Here is a 20,898-nt window from a genome sequence, read left to right as displayed (position 1 = left end):
TCCTTGTGGCCTGAGTGTTACCGCATGGTCGCGCCTCACGTCTCAGGAATTACTACAGACACTGTGATGGCCTCGGCCAGTCTCTTCAGAGTTCTGAAGCCTCCTCCTTGGGATATGGGAGAAAGTCTGACCACTCGCTGTGGGAGAAAGCAACTCCTCTTATGGTATTCTAACACCACAAAGGATGAAGAGCCATGTAGTCCAGAGGCTTAGAAATCGTTGGAGCAGACAGCAATTGTGTCTCCAAGAACTCCAGAATTCCAGAATACGGATGTCTTCAAGAACTTCAGATTTCATGGAATCATCGAAAAGGTCTTTGCGTAGACTACGGAAGGCCCTAAGGGCACTGGATGGTTGAGCTCTACGTCCATCAACTGCCACGGGTCATCAAGACCGTCAACATTCAGGCTACATCCACCACCAGTAAAATCTTTATATAACACCTTCTTCAGGTGTTGAGGATAATTCCAAGGCCACATGCCCTCTAACCATTCTGGCCCGTCCGAGGTGAGAAATGTTGACCAGCTTAACATTCCACGATGGGGTCCATCGTTCAATGACTTCAGCAATATGCCTCTGTGGTAGTGTTATCGGGGCATCAACTACATAACACTGTCTTAGCGACATTCCTGGGTTTGCTCCATACAACCAGTTGGACCATCATTTACAGAAGCAGCGTAACGTTAGAAAATTTACCTTAAACTATTAAGTTGTAGTTTCCAGAAAGACATTAAAGTTTTCGTCCATAATTGGATAATAGCGTAAAATACATTGGTACACAACAACAACAACAACAATAATAATAATAATAATAATAATAATAATAATAATAATAATAATAATAATAATAATAACAACCTTCCAGCTATGCAGAACTTCGTGTTATCACAAGTCAACTCTGGCGTCTTCTTAGGAACAGACAGTGACTGCAAGCTGGCTTGCAGTGAAGCACACAATGGCAGCGCTACCATCCACTGAGGACGTACGGACTCAGAGAAGACAGACCGGCTCGGTCTGAGATATTGCTTTCATTAATCGCTCTTGTTCTGACAGTAATATAAAGATTTGCAACTGCTCACATTAATCACACATTGTCCACACAAGGCAAGGATTTTAATGGGACCGGTCTGGAAAGTATTGTCAGTTCAAACCTCGATGACATCTACAAAAGGAAAACATTAGCTCTTGATGGCCAGGGAACGATCATCTATCTGTTCCAGTACGAATAACTGCCCAGAGTATCTTGTTGGCTGTGACGCTCTCCTAATGCACTGCCCATGAGGGATGGAGAACAAGGCTGGTCTCCATCACTGGTGACTGAACGCAGCCTCTCTTGGAATGGTCAAGTACTCATGACCCGTTCCAGACCACTCAACATATCTTCAGCATGAGGGTACGTCCCTGTAACAAGACGGGTACCACCACCACTAGGCATGAGTGACCTGACCAGTGTGGGTTATGTGAAGATCATATCTCAAGTGTCGTGCCGTCGTGCTTAAAAGGTCGTCTCGTCCAGCTCGAGGGTCGTGTCGTCGTGATCAAACGTCGTTCCTTCATACCCAAGGGTCGTACTATCGTGCTAGGCTGGTACAAAAAGCGGCTCTACCTCCACCGTCAGGATCCTCTGATGCCACGCAAGGCCTCCACAAACCTGCACGGCCGACCGACTGTCTTCTTCACTCACCCCGCCAGCAGAGACCAGGCTGGCCATCATGGACTGCATGTCGGTAACAAACTCCGTTAAACCTGCCCCTTGATACCTTGCGAAACGCAAAGTGGAACCATGTGAAAGTCAGAGCTAAAAGCCATTAGCTTCGTAACGGTACAATCTATTCCCAACTGATTTTCACGAGAGCCCATTCATAGAAGATCTTCCTCGTCAACTCAATCTTGCACGTCGAAGGACTAGAGAAGAGAAAGCTAAATGCAGACGAGAAGTTTACGAGACAAACATCTCAACACGAAACCAGACGATAAGTATGACCTCATCTGCATTAGAAATATGTTCGACAGACCCTCCTTCCTGCCAGCAAAGGAGCATGATCACTCTTAATCTGGGGATACAGGACTTCTTTTTTTCACGTAAGCAAGTGTATCCTTATCTTCCTTAGCCCTATGGATCAAGGACTGATGCAGTGCCATGTATGTCCAAGCCTCATGAACCCTCTGGTCTCCTCTCTACCTTCCCTCCCTCCCTCTTACACTCCCATATCATAGTCTCCAACAACATATATTTATTCTAGAATAATCTATACACTATTCTTATATCCGAGATGGGTTATTGTTTTCCAGGTTTCTTACATTCAGTCAGTATCTCTTAACCCACAGAGTCGTGAACCATAACGTTTTTCCGAACATCGACCTCTTTTTTTTTTTTTCTTTCTGCTCCAGCCACGAACAAAAGTCCACGCCAAGGAGCCGGGTCTCAAGTGAAATAAAGAGCTGTCCATAAAGGGGAACTGTGGCCTGCTATGTGTATTGCAGCTCTCTCTCTCTCTCTCTCTCTCTCTCTCTCTCTCTCTCTCTCTCTCTCTCTCTCTCTCTCTCTCTCTCTCTCCAGACCACCTCGCTTGGCCCTCAGGTCTGAGCGGTCCGCGTGACTCTATTACCCGTCAGTGCTTCTAGCTTGTGAAGAACGCCGTAGAGATATCAAAAGCTCAACGTTTTTAGCATGGCCTTCTGGTTGGTATCTTCTTTGTGTACCTTCTACCTGGGAATACTGAAATTCCCCCATGCATCAGCCTTCCTGTCAGCAGCGTTACACATGAAACCGTTCTTTAAGGCCTGTCTGTCCAGACCCCCACACATGATCTGCTGCTACACCGTTGTCCGTCAGCCCCCGAGACCTTGACATGTGACAGCGTTCTTATCACCACAACTCTATCCTACGTACCTCCCTCTCTCTCTCTTCACCTTATTCCCTCCACATATGAACTGCATCTCTTTTAACCGTAGTAACTTTACCTCCCTTACAGCACACGTGCTCCTCCCACACAACGGACAGTAACGGTACATCATCGGTGCTGTCATCTACTTCTCCTTTCTCTGCTACTACGACATATGAACTGCATAAATCAATGATGGATTTAAGATTAGGCGGGTCAGCTCTAGGACAGGATCAAAGTGGTCTCGGTCACCAGACTGGTTGGTACCTGTTTTGCACTAACGAGCGCACGTGTGGTGCACCTCCAGACCAAAACAAAATTTTTAGGAACCGGGTGCACAAGGTCATCGGAGTCGCCCGAGTATATCTCGTGTTTATGTTCTCGTTAACCTCACCACTGGCAGGAAGGGGATACATGCGGTGTGGGTGCTGCCTCTACAGGAAGCCGCGGAACTATATCAGAAGAGACTGCAGGAGGTACAGCTTCAGAAGGCATCCGGATACGTCTGAGGGTGTATGTTTAAAGCGGCCTCTTTCCACTTATGAGACATCTGCTGCAACCCTGTTGTACACACCCCGACTGGGACGACAACTTGCACGTCCGGAGGTTCACATCTATGGAGTACCCGGATCATCCCCCTAGCGGCTCAGGACAGAAGCTTCTGTAATAACAATACTCCATACGAAAATCACCACTGTACCTCACGGGGAAACTCATACTACTACTACAAAGGTACAAAGAGGCACTTGGGTTGAGCCCTCGGATCTGCCACACTCCCACCACACTTCCCTTTTCATAAATACCTCATCATCGAACTCGTGTAAGAACACGGCAACAATAACCCTACGTCTCCCTAAAACTGTCCCTCCAGTCCTCAATCAAGAACAAGATGTCAAACCTTTATATATAAAGTCTGCGGCCACCACCAGGGACACACTGCCCTCCACTCAAAGTCACACATAATGTCAGCAACACTCAGGATGTTTACCTGAGGAGCATCGGCTACGAAACTGACCTTTGAAGGAGTGGCGAGTGTTCCCCATCGCCAAGAACTTCCTTCTTGAACGGAGCGGGTGCAAGTTTCATCCCTGGCATCCAACAACGGCATGACGCACACTATTTTGGTGTGTGTGTGTGTGTGTGTGTGTGTGTGTGTGTGTGTGTGTGTGTGTGTGTAATCAGGTATTCGTATCTACGAGGACTCAAGTTTCTACTTTCTCACTTTTAGATCTACCGTGGCATATAAATGCTCCTTCAACGTGGCTTCCCTACCAAAACTGAAATGCCTTCGTAAGAGCAGCTCTACTGCTTAGACTCGAATGGATATTCGTTAATGCCAATTCTACCTTCATTAAACCACTCAGTCCTACGTATTCATGAGACATCTTCATTTAAGAGTGCCTCCGTCCTACCAGTACGAGGAACGTCTTCAGTCTCAGTGCTTTGGGTTCACCGCAACCAAAGACTGAATCCAGACGTACACCTCTCGATTTCTTGTGATGATCGGTCACTGATCGCATGATTTATCATATCCAAAAGGCGAGTTTAAATAATTTCGCTCCTGTTATCTACAACTTTCTCTTTCGCCTTCAAGATCTCTAGCATCATGAATTCAAACCCCTTTAATTCTTCAGTGTGTTGCCCTTGTGTGACGTTGTAACAACCTCAATTCTCCAATTAGTTATGAGCTGTTTCAGTGTTTCTTTCTAGGCCTCCGTGTCCAGAGTGCGCCGATCAAGTGTCTCTCATGATAAGTACTTTACCATTTAATTTTTTCTTTATTTCCCCCAATTACTAACCCCTCCTTCATTTACTCTTCACGAGCGATCATACATTTCCTCCCTCTGCGTCCGCTGAGGTATTCTGAGTACACCAACCCTCTCACTCCTACAACATGGTGGTTCCCCCTCAAAAGTCTCCTAGCCTCTTAAAGAGTTTTCAATTCCAGTGTTTACAAGAGAACTTCGAACCCCCTCATTACCCGACCCTAGATGACATGCATGACTGACAGGCCGGTCCTCCAACACCTACAAAACAAGGTTCGTCGTTTCTATCTGGAGGATCACATACCATTAAAACATTAGGGGAGTTTGGGACACGTCTTTATTATCTCGTCTCAAAGCTGCTGGCCAGACTACCACGGAGAAGTACCTTAAAAGACAATAGGTCCTCACCTCTCGATCAAGATTAACTTGCCACATATCTCCTGTCGTAATAAAAGGACACAAAAAAGAAATGCGTCAGATATACAATACAAGTCTCAATAAAAAGAAGAAAAAAAAAACTTTCCAGACACCATAAAATGAAATTCACAAAAAAAACCTGGACGATAATCTTCAGCAAACAGCTTAAACGTTGAGGAGATGGAGGAACAGTCACACTCTCCTGCCGACGAATTCAGCAGTACCTGCAGGAGGAGTGGACGCGACATGAAGGATGCGCTACACATATATACGTGAAGATCGTGAGATTCGGGAGAAAAAAGTTCCTCTAGTGGACACCACAACAGACGAACGGTACGGCCGGCAAAACCTGGCCCCCACATTAAAAGGTAAGAAGGGAGGCAAAGTGGCACGAGCGGATGCATCGAGCTCACCTGTTCTCCTGGCGGGGGTTGGCCCGGCCACCTCCACCACAGCCACGACTCTATCCCCCACCCACCCTCCATCCTCGTGAGGCTCCTCTTGCGTCACAGGCACACAAGGTCAACGAGTTGTGCGCTTCTTATCGGCACCATTCAAAATTGCAGATTTCCTCTCTGGGGTTAAAAGAAATAAAAATAATTTCTGGACCGCATACTATTGACATGATTTCTGAACAGTTTCTTCTTCTGTTTCTGACTATTTCTTTCTCTTCCTGTGACATGATTGTGACTCAAATTTTTCACGACCCTGCCACAAACATAAGGAACATCAACATTTACGTAGCAGTGAAGGAACTCGATAACAAGTTTCCTGCGGCCCAGGAAAGAAAAACAAACAGGATTCTTCATCCTTCTTGGAGGTTCTCCGACGCTGTCTTCTAATACACTCCGCCCCTATCAAACTCTTCTGCGTGGGCTTACACTGTGCCATTATCCTCAGTCCGAGACATGATGAACATTGTGACCATCCATGACATGTGCTGGGATCAGCCGGGGCAACCTCGCGGTTGTACATCTATCTATATATATATAAACCTCATCAGCAACTCAAGGTCCAACTGAACCTACCCCTCTTGGTGCTCCATTCCAAACCCCAACGCGCGCAGCGCTGACGAAGGCCTGTAAATAACCGCGTCTTACTATGACGCTCCCAGTGGCGTGTGGTCTACCTGGCGGAACCGGCTCAGCGCTCTCTTCTTGCCCGATTGCTGGAACCCAAGCTTATGATTGATCGAACAAGAAGTGGTCTGAGGATGACACCCTCGTCCACCTGCTTTGGTGGGTGGGTGGGTGGGAGGTTGGAGGTGGTGAGGGGGAGCTCCTAGCTAGCCGGCCGGCTGCCTGCATGACCACACATCAGTCCTCAACCAATCACGGAGGACTGAAGCACGTCATCTCGGCTAATCAGAAGGCCAAGGAGAGAAGATTGGGCGACCCTCGGGACACGTACAAACGCCATCAGCATTTCAGATCGCAAGGATACTTGCCTTAGCTTCTTGGTTCTCGACACCAGAGATGCTCTGCTCATCACAGAGGTAGCGTGATTATCTCATATAAAGTGTACTTGATGGTATCATATTTTGGTACCAAAGTTGCTTGTGCGGGCCACGGCAAGTGGATCCCAGCGGAAGGCCTTGAGAGAAGATGTACACTACATATTCGTGACCAAAAAAAAAGAAAAAAAAATCAAAGATGGCTCCTGTGTGGGTGTTGGCAAGGCCAACCACAGGGGCAAGGCCGACGCATCCTTCCAAGACCCACCTACAACCAGGAGGAGGGGGGTTTGTCAAGCCGCCTTGACACTCCTTCCCCCCAATGACCTGCCGACAACCATAGGGGTTAAGGCCGATTGCACATCCCCAAGACCCAACTCCACCCACGGGGCTAAGGCCGGCTCAACCTCACCAGGACCCGCCCACGACCGGCGAAGGCAAGATTCGACTTGACCTTTTCAGGACCATGCCACAACCTCAGGGGTTCTAGGTCGACTCAGGACCCGGCTACAACCTCGGGATAGGAGGTCGAATGACTACAACTCTCCAACCAAGCATCTGGCCGCCGACCTTGTCACTACACATTTCACCATCGTCTTCTGTTCCTCTCCGTTGTTGGTCGCAATTGCTATTGCACAGTCCTGACACCAAGAGAACGAGGCCGTCCATGGCAAAAAAGATCCTTACTACGTGATGTCTTCAAACAGGCTGTAACATAAATCAATCAGGTCATCAAAGTCAATTACCACATCAGTACAATTAACGAATGATTCCCAATTCATCTTCTGCTGCGTTTCGTTTCATGTTTAATTCCCGAAGTGGGATTTTGACATACTGAAATGAAACTTGCAAGTTTTTTAAAGTAAATATCACTTCATGACTGAATGTAACAACATCATTACTGCGAAGAGTTCCTAAACACAAAATCATAAGGTTACTGTCTTCAATGTGTCGTAGAACAGATGTCGCAAATCATGAACACAATTCCGTAACTTCTTGGCTCACATTTCTTCACCCACCGTGATGGAGGTCACTACAGAACCACATAATGCAAGACGACGGAGAACCATACACGGTTAACAAGGTCCTTCGCAAATAGTATCTAATCTTATCTTATCTCTTAAGCACAACGGTATTACCTTAGGCACGACGGAACGACCCTTGAACACGACGCTGAGACCCTCGAACACGACGCTAAGACCCTTGCATACAACGCTAAGACTCTTGAGGACGACAGCAAGACCCTTGAAGACGACAGTAAGACCCTTAAGAACGTTGGTGCGACTCTTGACAACGACGGTAAGACCCCTTGAAGACGACACTAAGACCCTTGAACACGACGCTAAGACCCTTGAATACAACGCTAAGACCCTTGAGCACGATGGTGCGACCCTTGGGTGTGATAGCTTGATAATTCATCCAGACGCTCACGGATCCCATCAAAGGCGTGGCCCTTCATTCTCAAGGGTAGTGCCGTCGTGCCCCAGGCGAGCGCTGTCGTACCCAAGGGTCGCACTACCGTAACTAAGAGTCGTACCGTCGTGCTCATGTGAGTCTAACATCATGTAACGAATGTCAGATCCTCGAGGTGAGGCAACGGAGGAATCATCCGTCCTTCACTCAAGCTATGTCCGTTTCACAACCTAAGATCTGTATTACCAAACCTCGAGTGACGCGGGCACTCGACAGACAGTGGAGAGAGGGAGGGAGGGAGACGTGTGTTCTTGTCAGACCTTCTTAGCGAGTTGTTGTCCAACTTGTTCAGGTGACCGGCCCGTGCCACAAGACCTGAGGGTGTCTTGGGGTCTTCCTAGTACACCTTGGTCTATCAATGAGGCCTCTGCGACGTCATCCAAAGCTTCCGCCACCATTCAGTTCCACAGACATGAAGCAACCAGAACCACTGCGACAGAAAACACTCGTGCCCTTCAAAGACTTAGCTGCCCCTTCCTGCACTGGTCACTCCTCTCTTTCCCAACACACAACTTACTTTTTGTGTAGACACACTCAAGAGTTTCACACATCCCTCTCCTCTCCGTCTCCTCTCTACCACACACACACACACACACACACACACACACACACACACACACACACACACACACACTCAGAAACTAATCAATTCAGTCTCACAAATTCAAAAACACATTTCTGGTATTCCACTGATAGCAAGGTCACAGTGGGAGTTTGTCAGACTCCAGTGGCCGGATAATTATGATATGTGTTGTCAAAGTGAGTCATTCCACCAGCTGCAAATCTCCCATCAATTAATTCGCAAGACGGAAAAAAATGGACACACTTTTAGAATTTCAGTTATCTTGTTATCAAAAATAAGATGTTGTGCCATTTCCTGCAATCTTTGTATGGAAATAAACCTCAAAAGCTATATTTTGTCTTTTAACAATCGAAGACAGCGTGTGTGTGTGTGTGTGTGTGTGTGTGTGTGTGTGTGTGTGTGTGTGTGTGTGTGTGTGTAGCTTTAGCCACAGGCTTTACAATTCACAAGATTTGTTTCTCCAGATGCGCCCAGGTGCCTATAGTACCTATAGCCTAGTCTTATCCTACTAGCGACCAGCCAATAGTTCCTATAGCCTAGCCTTATTCTACCAGTGAACAGCCAATAGTACCAATAGCCTAGCCTTATTCTACAAGTGAACAGCCAACAGTACCAATAGCCTAGCCTTATTCTACCAGTGAACAGTCAATAGTACCAATAGCCTAGCCTTATTCTACCAGTGAACAGCCAATAGTACCAATAGCCTAGCCTTATTCTACCAGTGAACAGTCAATAGTACCAACAGCCTAGCCTTATTCTACCAGTGAACAGCCAATAGTACCAATAGCCTAGCCTTATTCTACCAGTGAACACATCTTGTAGTCTACTGATCATGTCGCCATTCTCCATACACGTGCACAAGACACGCTTTTCCCACCTTACAAACCAACGCAATTCAGTTTCTCCACATTTTCTCAATTACGTGTATGTACATATCAGGATATGGATCAACACAATCCTGCCTTCAATCCATCCTTCTAGTCTATTTCTCACTTCGCAAGTTAAATAGATTTCTCTTTTCTTTCCTCAAACTGTACTTTTACTCTTTATCTCACACTCTAAGCTAAGAAATAATGATGTATATGTTTACATCCTCTCTTGACACCTTTCTTGTTCTCGGGGACGTCCGTCCGGACTCATGATGACCCACCTGGACTCCAGGCACAGCTGGAACACTACGCTACCTCCCCACATCCCCCTTCCCTTCTTCACCATTGCGACCTGACTGGTCCATGCCAAATACCTTTAATGTATTTCCACCTTCCTCATCACCTTCGTTACCTCTTCATTTGCAATGACCTTCGAACACTCGCTTCCATCTCTCGGCATCGATGTATATTCTATAGGTTCCTCGACATTTCCATCACCATGTGGCTATTTACAATATTCATCGCTGTCTTCTGCACACATCTGCTGTCCGACGACAATGCAAACCGAATATTACTGCTCCACCTTCCTCAAAATGGACGTCCGGTGCTTATCTTTAAGAAGAATATAGATATATCTACCTATATCTGAGAGCCAAAGGTGCTTGCTACGCGGCCAAACTGAAACAATTATCTAATGTCAATCCAGCCTCTAAACATGCCTCTCCATGTGCTAAATATGGCGGGGGAGAGCAGTAAGTATGAGCCTCATTCCATGGACGGATCGACCGTCCACGCGAACGGCAACACCCGACCTCACATTAAGCCATGGCCCAGCACTTCCTATAGTGTGATGATGATGTCACCCAGCTGAAACCACCACCACTCTTCCTTGTTGCAGTATCGCTTGATGCGCCTCTCGGTTCTTCGTGAGTGACCTTCTCACTTCCCTATTTCGCCACAGTGTCTCCTCCTCCTCCTCCTCCTCTCTCAATACTGTCCCTCAACCCACGTCCCTCGCTACCGTTACATTCATTTAATGCCTACTGCTCTCACTACGGCTGTGGCCGAGACACACGAGGCACGACCAGTCTGTCTCTTCTCGGATCACCAAACACATTTTCTGCCCGCTGCTGTTACCCGTAGGTGACAAGGGCATCTGTCATGTGTTTCCTTGACATGTAAAGATAAAGGATTTCACACAGTCAGAAAGCTGATCAGCTTAACTTTACGATATGAAGAAAGATGCTACGCTGCTCTTTTCTTCTTCTTGCCTCAAAATACGCAAAGATGTTCAACTCAGGTGAGGACTGGACACACACACACACACACACACACACACACACACACACACACACAGACTCTCAGCTCGCTAATGTGCATTTAGCATTTGAAGACACCAAAAACGGAATTACCTATCGTTGTCGCACTTCCTTGTGGACCGATTGTAAAATACGCACACACCTGTATGTTCCTCCCTTACTGAACCGTTGTAGAATATGAAGAGAAAAAATTGTAGGACTGTAACAGGATCCTGAAATACTATAAAAAAAAAAAGTAGTCAATTTCTTGATACGAAAGCGACGAAAAGCCATAGTAATATACTAAGGACGTCTGGACGGCTTCGTCCATAAGAGAGCGCGACCTTTCCAACTCGTCCTGCTCCGCCGGCCAGGAGGGTGGGGTAGGGTGGGTTGCAGGAGGAGGCAGGCAGGCACACACAGTCGCGTGCTTGCTCACCCGCATCTTGGGAGAGAGAGAGAGAGAGAGAGAGAGAGAGAGAGAGAGAGAGAGAGAAGGAAACCTATCGACTTGAGAAATCAATTGTCCTTGGGTGTTTCAGGAAATAACACGAGCATGAGTGAGTGTGTGTGTGTGTGTGTGTGTGTGTGTGTGTGTGTGTGTGTGTGTGTCAAGACACACGACGAAATCCGGCGAGGTCACTCACTGTTATCGCGTAAGGTATCGTACCACGGGCCAGGAAACATTCCTTTTACAGACTCGCTCGCAAATACTGACACACACACACTGTGATTTCAAAAAACGATCGCTGGGATTGAAAGAAGAAAGAAAGAGAGAGAGAGAGAAAAAAAGAAAGAAGTGTTTAACTTCGCATTTACGTGAATGGAATGAATGGCAGACTCATGCTGAGGGAAAGCCTCTTTCATTCTTTCTTTTTCTAATAATATCGACCAAAAGCTTTGGATGATGAGGCGGTACAGAAACAGATGAAAATAATCGGAGAAAAGTGGTACATCCGCGTCCCGGCCAATCCACTTCATCTACGCCGTTCATGGCCGTTTCTATTGACAGAAATAGCAAGAGGAACTACTCCAGTCTCCCCCAATCCCCCCCCACACACCGTTTTCTCTCCCGCGTTGGCAACTGCTGTAACGAGGCATTTTAGTGCTTGGTTATTAAGACGTAAACCGAAACTTTGCATCTCTGGAGGTCTCTCTCTCTCTCTCTCTCTCTCTCTCTCTCTCTCTCTCTCTCTCTCTGAGCTGGCACTGCCAATCAGAGATGTCAGGCCCGCCCGTTAACGGAGGCCTAGCACACACCTGATCTGTGTTTATGTGTTGACGTAATGTAATGTGGAAGAGCAAAATATAATGAAGCATAGGGGAAAAAAATTACGAGGAAGGCAGAGAGAGAGAGAGCTTATGGATACTAAGATTTAAGATTTTTTTCTTCTATACGGTGTTTTCGCTCTTCACAAAAACAAAGGGGAATTTGTACAGCTTGTGATCACTTCGAAGGTGGATTCCCATCAATAGGGGACCAAGTATTACGGTCTCCGAAAAAAAGGGCCGATGAGACCAGTGTTTCTAGCGATGTGAGCACCATCAACCCACCTCACTATACCTCAGGCTATCTTGTGGGAAGGATGTATTTTTTCTTTTGCTCTTCCAGGTTGTCACTTCATTTTGGGAATTTCGCTTCTGGACGATGCATTTCTTCCACCTGTGCTTCATGATGGTTGGCTCTTACCCTTCTAGGGAGGAGAAATCCCGAAATTTTACCTTTAAAGAAAAACAATGAAGGTACGCGGGAGATTTTTTTTGGGCGTCCTGGAAGTTCAGAACGTACGATCAGGAGACTGTTTCCTGCAAAACTTCACTCCATCGCCTCACTCACGAGTTCGACCCTGAGGACCCAAAATATGGACCTGGAATACTTGCAGGAACCTTGCCATTTCCATGCCAAGACGTCTGCAGATGGTGAACAAGGCCAAAGGAGAAATGAGAAGGTGCTAAAATGCAAGTGTGGCATTGGCTCTTAAAATGTATGGGGGAGGTGGAGTGGGGCTTTTGCGGACACTGTATTTCAGAGGAACCAGGTGCTACATGAAGAGAGAACAGAACAAGTGTGGTAGTCTTAAACTATTCCTGTCATAGGCTGCGTCGTGTGTGTGTGTGTGTGTGTGTGTGTGTGTGTGTGTGTGTGTGTGTGTGTGTGTGTGTGTGTGGCGGGCCACAGGTGCGAATCACCAGGGGCTTCACCTGACTGCCACAGAACCTCGCTCACACTTAACCTATACGTCCAACACTATCTCCCATCACCACGCTTTGTGTAACCCTACACTCTATTTCTGAGGCAATACCTACCCTGCCCGTCATCCATACAGTACGACCAGTTACACAACGATGGTATGAAGTACCACCAAACACCAAACGTGCTTATGTCTCTTTAGAGCGATACTTCAGACTCCCCGGGCCGTGGCAACTGCACACCCTGCGTACGAAGACTACATAGCCTTCGGGAACTCAATTGGCCGGTTGGCCAACTGAATTACTATCGGAGAACCAGTTGTGTTGCTACCTGATTATTTTCCGGGCATACGGCACGTCGCCCCACGCTGAGACGGATGCTAATTGTATCAAGCCTCATCATCAAACTCAAGTTTATCCGGGAAGCTACAGGAAGCCATCTGGTCTACCACCATTCTGTCTATACAGATAAGGAACTACAGGGCTGTGCCTGCAAGTGAGTTACACCGCGAGTTATGCGCAACCATCAACGGATGGAAGGGACTTATGTCTTGCTGAAGAACTTCTTGCTCTAAGGGAGTCGTTCATTTTTCCGGCTCCTGGTTGTAGCGCTGTCTCGAGGCTACAGACAGCCTCAAAAAAGTAGCCCTGTTGTTACATACTACAACTACTATTACTGCTACCACCACCACTACTACTACTACTGTTGCTACTACTACTAATAATAATACTGGCCTTCAGGTGACTGATAACCTCGTCTTAGACGACCTCGTCTGAGGGGTCTTCTGTTATGTGGCCTTCCCAGATTTCCTGGCAGTTCCCTACAGCCTCCCTCTCGCCATCTACAACCCCTGGGGGTCTGTCTGCCTGAAGTTATAAGTGTAACTTTGTAACTTCCTCTCGTCACAGTGTGAGAATCGCGGGTGATGACACTTCACTTCTTTCTCTGATCTCATAACTTCAGCATCTTTTGTGTACAAAAATTTGCCATCAGGGTTGGGTTTATGAATAATCAATAAAATCATCGTAATATCATTATTTACCAGCGTACGTTCGCCGGGTCATAATTACCCCTACCAACAGACGTAAATGCACTGCTCACCACCACTTCAAAGACAGTCGTTTTAGTGATCCGAGTAAATGATGGTTTACATTATCTTAACTACCATACGTCTTCAAACACGCATTCTTCTGCGTCTCAACTGTGACTTCTTCGGGCGAGGCAACATGGGGTAAGGTGCTCCACAGGGAACCGTGGCTCGCAGACGACGAAGGGCTTGAGCGAACTGGCGTCACAATCGAGTCGAGGTACCTGAGCACCTTGACACCCTCATCATCACCACATAGTGTGTCAGGTTCGGCATAAACGCTTGTGACGGGACGGGGTAAGAAAGATCACAGGCCGGCCTGTCTCCTCGCTTTATCACACGGGGAAGGTCAGTCCGGGAAAGACCGGGAACAACGCTTCTTAAGAGGATGGTTTCCTGGCCACATCCTACAGCAGGTGGTGGAGACCCGATTCCAAACACCTGCCATCATTAAGTGTCCTTGATCAATTAAGACACGATGGCACAAGATGTCCTTTGATCCTAACGCGTTACACACCCACATACATGTGTGGTAACGTCTGTGCCGCGAGCCAGCACTACAACGGCTGACAAGGTCCCTTCCCTGGCTCAGGTGGCTGTATCTTTCTCTTTTCTGCCTCACGTACACTTGGGGTGCTGGCATTCAGTCCACAAACACTTGCTTACTCCGTCTTACACATAACAACATGACTCACACTATTCTTCATTCATAACTTGTGTTTTCGCTGCGGTGAGCGCTACGCGTCAGCCTTCCTAAGTGGGCAAAATCTCGTCATAGGTAGCGAGAGTTTTAGGGATAGTAAAGCTCTCTTCCTCTCTCCATACTGTGCAAAGAGGTAATTACACGCACAAGCGTATGTGCTTTCGCACACGAACTCTGTGTGTGTGTGAGTGAGTGAGTGAGTGAGTGAGTGAGTGAGTGAGTGAGTGTGTGTGAGTGAGTGAGTGAGTGAGTGAGTGAGTGAGTGTGTGTATGTGTGTGTGTGTCTAACTGTGTGAGCGCCTCTTTTACATCTTATCCCCCCCCCCCCCGGGCTCTCTTTGTCTCGTCTCCCTTATCCATCCTTCTCTACTCCCTCTTTCCATCTCGCTTCCTCCCTTCTCTTCACAACCTCCTCCATTAGTTCCTCTGCCTCCATCAATCCTCTCTCCTTTCACTGCCTTTCTCAGGAAATCATCCGAGGCGACGCGTTTTCTACCCTCACATAGCGTCGCCTCTCTGTCCGAGAACACAAGTTTTCTGCGCATCATTTACCTTCCTTTGTCCACCTCGTTTTCTTTGAACTGGTACGAGACCTTCAGCTCTCCATGAGAACCATTAAAACCCACAATTACAGCTTAGAATTCTGTGAATATGTACTCTTAAGTATTCCTTGTGAGAGTCCCTCTCCCAGAACCCTCCCTCGACACACACACACACACACACACACACACACACACACACACACACACACACACACATCCATGGGTCCTGGATCGACACTCAAGGTAAATGAATGCAGTTTCTGACTTCCCGAATCCAAGTAATGAATCATAACTATATTCATCAGCTTTGGTAATACATCAAAGCGAAGCCAAGAGCCACTGAAGATTGCGTCTATAGTCGGAAGCATGTTATGAATATCCCACGTCATATGAATATCCCACGTCATATGAATATCCCACGTCATATGAATATCCCACGTCATATGAACATCCCACGTCATATGAATATCCCACGTCATACAAATATCCCACGTCATATGAATATCCAACGGCATATGAATATCCCACGTCATATGAATATCCAACGTCATATGAATATCCCACGTCATATGAATAGCCACGGCATATGAATATCCCACGTCATAAATATCCCACGTCATATGAATATCCCACGTCATATAAATATCCCACGTCATATGAATATCCCACGTCATTTGACTATCCCGCGTCATATGAATATCCCACGTCATATGGATATCCCGTCATTTGACTATCCCACGTCATATGAATATTCCACGTCATTTAAGAAATGATGATGGAGCGTCGTATGGAGCATGACTGCTCTCTCTCTCTAATCACCTTCAGCATCTCCTCTCTACACTGTGAATGTTATCAGGAGAACCGGCCATACTTGCAAAACTGTTTACCGTGTAGGACTCCATGAATACTACGGCGCAAGGGGCATGTCGAGCTATGAATGGGTAAAGGGTATGAACAACTTGTGATGGCACTCGGCAAACGGTACAGACGACTGTAAATTGCAATAATGATAGGAATGACAAATATCAACACTAAACAAAGCTAAATATGTGTGCTTGATGCACGTCTGTGGCGCCGCCCGAGACACGGCAAGCGCGACTGTAAATGCAAACTCCCAAAGACTTGATGTGTCTCTCCTGTAATAAAACACTTCTTACGAACGACTCGCCCAGCAGGCTGGTAGTCAACACATAAATCAACCAGACATTAGACATGCAACGTCTGCAACTTACCTGTGTGTGTGTGTGTGTGTGTTGGCGAGACGGGCGAGGAGGGAGTGTGTGTATCAACCAGATGATCCTGGCGTGTCCACTTGTCAGGGAAACACTCGATTTCCTCTTCTATCTCTCTCTCTCTATCTCTATCTCTTTCTTTCGATCAAGCTTCAGTCAACACTGCTCCCGTTCGGATATGCTTCCGGCTCCTCCGTACAACCCTCCCGGAGGGGGTTGTTGTTGTTAGTGAACCGAGCGTGTCCCTTTACAACGACGACGACAACTCCATACGAGGAAGACGTGCACTCGCACCGCAGCCTTCAGTGAGCCGGAGACACGTGAGACGACTTTTCCTTAGCAACGCCACCGACCGCAACTCACGCAAGGTGAATCTACAGCGTGAGGTGGTGACGGAGACGAGGATGACGCGTGGAGTGTGCTGTGGCGGTAGCTGGTCTTTGAGCTGCCGGCGGTGATGGTAAACATGCGAATCAACACTGACGTGGCTGGAGACTACAGATGGCGTCGCTGGAGGTGGGTTGTGGAGTGGACGTGATAGCGACTGACTGTGCGGATGACGAGGTGACTAGCGCCGACCAGCGACTAGCCCTTCAACAAGGGCTATGACACCCCCCAGTAGGCCAGGAGGGTGTAGAGGCGACCGCTGTTCATCTGTGGACACAAAAAAGAGAGAGAACATTGTAGTCCAAGATAGCCAATATGAAATCTGCCTTGCAACTGTATCATCACATGTAAAAAAAGGAATAATCAAAAGATGCTTTCGTTTATATATAAACAAAAGGTGAATAGAAAAAAAATATGAAACTCTTCAAATGATAAAAGCCAGACAAGCTTCAACTTCAACCCCCTGATGCATGGCTCCAAGACGGCGCCATTAAGTTCCCCAGATTTTGAGACTCATGTACTTAGCTGGTCTGCGGTGCGGCCGGCCACCCGACTCCCAAGCACTCCTTCGTCACTGCCTGATTCATGACGGCAGAAGCCAAGACTGCTCAATGATGGGGAAATGGCAAAGTCATCGTCACGACAGATTCTCAACTACGATCTCATTCAGAATAAGGGGGAGAAAAAAAAACCAAAAACATAAACGATTTCATGTCCAGCTACCTTGTGGGATCCAGTTCTGTTAAAAAAAATATATATATATATAATCCCCACCCCAACCACCCCCTCAAGATCATCACGCGTCACTGCTCATTCATATTTCGCGGTGCCGTCCACCGCACAATTCACAGTCAGGCGACGTTGCGCTTGCTCTCCTCCCCCCTCCCAGTGTCATCATGTGCCTCCAACCAGCTGCACAGCCAGTTGCCTCCGGCGCCGCTTCGGGCAGATAGCAACTGGATTCGTGTCGAGTGTGCGTCGTAATGCTCACCTTTCAGAGTTCTTTTTTTCTCTTTTTTTTTTTTTTTTCATCTACGCCCACAGAGCATTAATGATTCAGCCACGACCTCCCCATCAACCAGCAGCAAACCCGGGCTCTTGACTCGCTAACCTTGACTTCTCGAACATGACGGTACAGACCCCCTTTAAGCACGGCGGTATGACCTTAAGAGTGTGTACCAAAATAGCCTCCTGGCCTCCCGCCCCGGCCCTTCAGGGTCATGTCAAAGGCCGGCCGACTCGTCATACTCAACGGCCATAAAGTCGTCTGACTCTAGCTAAGCCTGCGTCACTACTACCCCCCACGTCAGGGATCCAAGGACTCGCAAATTTTTCAGCGCATTTTGATTAAGAAGTCATTCGGTAACCGGGCGCGGAAGGACACCATTCCGTAAGCAGATGCAGATGCAGGGAGGTTGGGGGAGGGACGACCCGGTACACACGTGCATCTTAAAATGTCCCGTCAGGTGCTGGGGAAGGGCCCGGGAACCTGAGCCAGTGACCGGTGAGACAGCGAATATCATCTGGGGAAGAGTTAACACGCCGGGCACGACGGCTTCGGCGCGACTTTATTGACGGCCTCTCTTGTGTACTGATGGCCTGGACTTACGCCTATTTTTAACTGGTCAGGCCAAAGTTTACGCCATTCTCACCCAAGCGTCGCACCCTCGTGCTCCTCAAGGATTGCCAATGAAGCCTACAGGCAGCCAGTCTACTTACTTCTAGCGGTGCCATCTACGTACAAGCATCGTCATCTACAGGACCTACGAAGGTTACGCTAATTTACCGGTCGAACCTACATCGCCCGGTGAAGGTAGCAGGGCCCAACTGCCATAAGATCCCCACTAGGTGCAGTACACAGGCAGTAGGGCTGTGTGGTGCCATCTACGTACAAGCATCGCCATCTACAGGACCTACGAAGGTTACGCTAATTTACCGGTCGAACCTACATCGCCCAGTGAAGGTAGCAGGGCCCAACTGCCATAAGATCCCCACTAGGTGCAGTACACAGGCAGTAGGGCTGTGCGTCAAGGAGTGTTGTAGATGCTTCAGGAATCAGAGGCTTCTAATGTTCCTCATCCTGCAAGTCTACATCAGGGCGACACAAACATGAGCCTACAGCTCTAAAGCCGCCTTTTCTGTAAATTCAGATAAAGGAGGCAAATTCCCATCCTTTTTCTTCTTTTTTTTTCGAAAAAAGACAGATCGTGGTCTTGAGATGAATCCAGGAGCTTGTAAATTTCTTACGCGAAGGGACACACTCTTGTGGAGCCCAGCCACTAAGGGCGTCCCAGGAGTACACACACAATAAGGTCACCAAACTTCCCAAATAACAATATGAATGCGCCGGAAACCTGCCTTTCAAGCCCCAGTTACCGCTTCTCCTCATTGTAAGCGATCCCTTCCCATCACCTACTGCGTCTTACTCGCTTCACTATGACTAATGTTGTTACATCTGAAGCACACGACAGAGGCAGATCCAAATTACTCATGCTAGGCTCAAAGTCCACTTTCACAGTGGGATCAGAATGCATGACAAGACTGGTGTTATCGGCTCAAGCGCCTGTCACTATAGTTCAAGTCGACTGCCCTCTGGGTCAAACACTTCGAGTAGCCTTAAAACCGTCACTCAACATGGACAAAACATTTTAGACTCAAGAGCACGCGAAGCTAACACCGTGTGACTAAAATCCACACACACACACACACATAAGCCTAGAAACGTAACTGGAAAACGGCTCTTGAGTGCCAGTCTTTGGGAACCCAGCGGAGAGTTCATGTCTGATGGCTGGTCAATTTGACCTTTCGAATAACCGCTTCTTGTCAAATGATTGTTATCTCCCGGGTTCAGTTACCGTGACTTGGACGCCTTCATGACAATCTCAAAGGCTTTTAATGAGGTCCTCATAACTCACAGACAACCGTCCATGTTTCTTACCTCCTCCTGCCTTAGTGAGAGACTGCAGGGGCCTCATGCAAGCGTCGCAAACACGTCTACAAAACACTAATGGCTTTTTAATAATCCAATGTATCCCTTGAGCACGACGGTATGACCCTTGAGCACGATGGTAGGACCCTTGAGCACGACGGTAGGACCCTTGAGCACGACAGTATGACCCTTGAGCACGCCGGTATGACCTTTGAGCACGACGGTATGACCCTTGAGCACGACTGTATGACCCTTGAGCACGACAGTATGACCCTTGAGCACGACAGTATGACCCTTGAGCACGACGGTATGACCCTTGAGCACGACGGTATGACCCTTGAGCACGCCGGTATGACCTTTGAGCACGACGGTATGACCCTTGAGCACGACAGTATGAACCTTGAGCACGACAGTATGAACCCTGAGCAGGACGGCAAAACCCTTGAACACGACGTGGCAACACTGCACGACGGTGCAATCACCTTAGACGGAAAAAAAAAACCAACTAATCTTTGAGGCGTCAAACATGGACGTTTTATGAAAAAGCCTCAGACAGCTCGTTTAACCACTCCAATACCTCCAATGTAAATGGCAGGAAGCAAGAGGAAGAAAAAAGATGACTGATCACACAGAGACACTGGCTTTGACGGAGGCTCCATCGGAAGTCCTGTTTTTCGACCCTAAAAACCTCCCCTCCTCCCCCAGGTCTGGGAGAAGGTCACTCACCACACCGAGACAGATCCGTCTATCACTTCGGATAGACGGAAGACTGACCGTCACAAGGTGTCGTCTGTTCCGGACGCCTTGACGTGGCTTGGCCTGGACGGGGTCCGTGCCCACGGCGCTGAGGTTATCCCGGCTACATAATGAACGGCCTCAGCCGCGGTGTGGGTAGAGGAGCAACAAAAACGCACAGAAAACAGTCCCGTTGATCAACCTGTACTTCCCAGGGGGGAGGATGGATGTAGAGCGGAACAGACCTTTTTGCGTGTGCTATTGGGCTTCTCTTCGCCGTTTCCCATTTTCTCCATCTCGCCCCCCCGCCCCCCCTTTTTTAAAGGTCGACTTCCCCTTTTTCCACTC

General features: G+C 47.8%; 1 protein-coding gene across 1 annotated transcript in view; it reads right to left on the bottom strand.

Annotated features, from left to right (window-relative positions):
- The window catches only part of NaPi-III (Na[+]-dependent inorganic phosphate cotransporter type III), a 319,898-nt gene that overhangs the window by 187,904 nt on the left and 111,096 nt on the right, over positions 1 to 20,898 (bottom strand). The window contains exon 2 of the mRNA XM_071668644.1: positions 16,500 to 17,153. The gene's annotated coding sequence lies outside the window, so the exon portion shown is untranslated. The remainder of the gene's footprint in view (positions 1 to 16,499; positions 17,154 to 20,898) is intronic.

The sequence above is a fragment of the Panulirus ornatus genome, chromosome 13 (genome assembly GCF_036320965.1).
Source record: "Panulirus ornatus isolate Po-2019 chromosome 13, ASM3632096v1, whole genome shotgun sequence".
NCBI lineage: Eukaryota > Metazoa > Arthropoda > Malacostraca > Decapoda > Palinuridae > Panulirus > Panulirus ornatus.
This window is presented reverse-complemented; position numbering and strand designations above follow the sequence as displayed.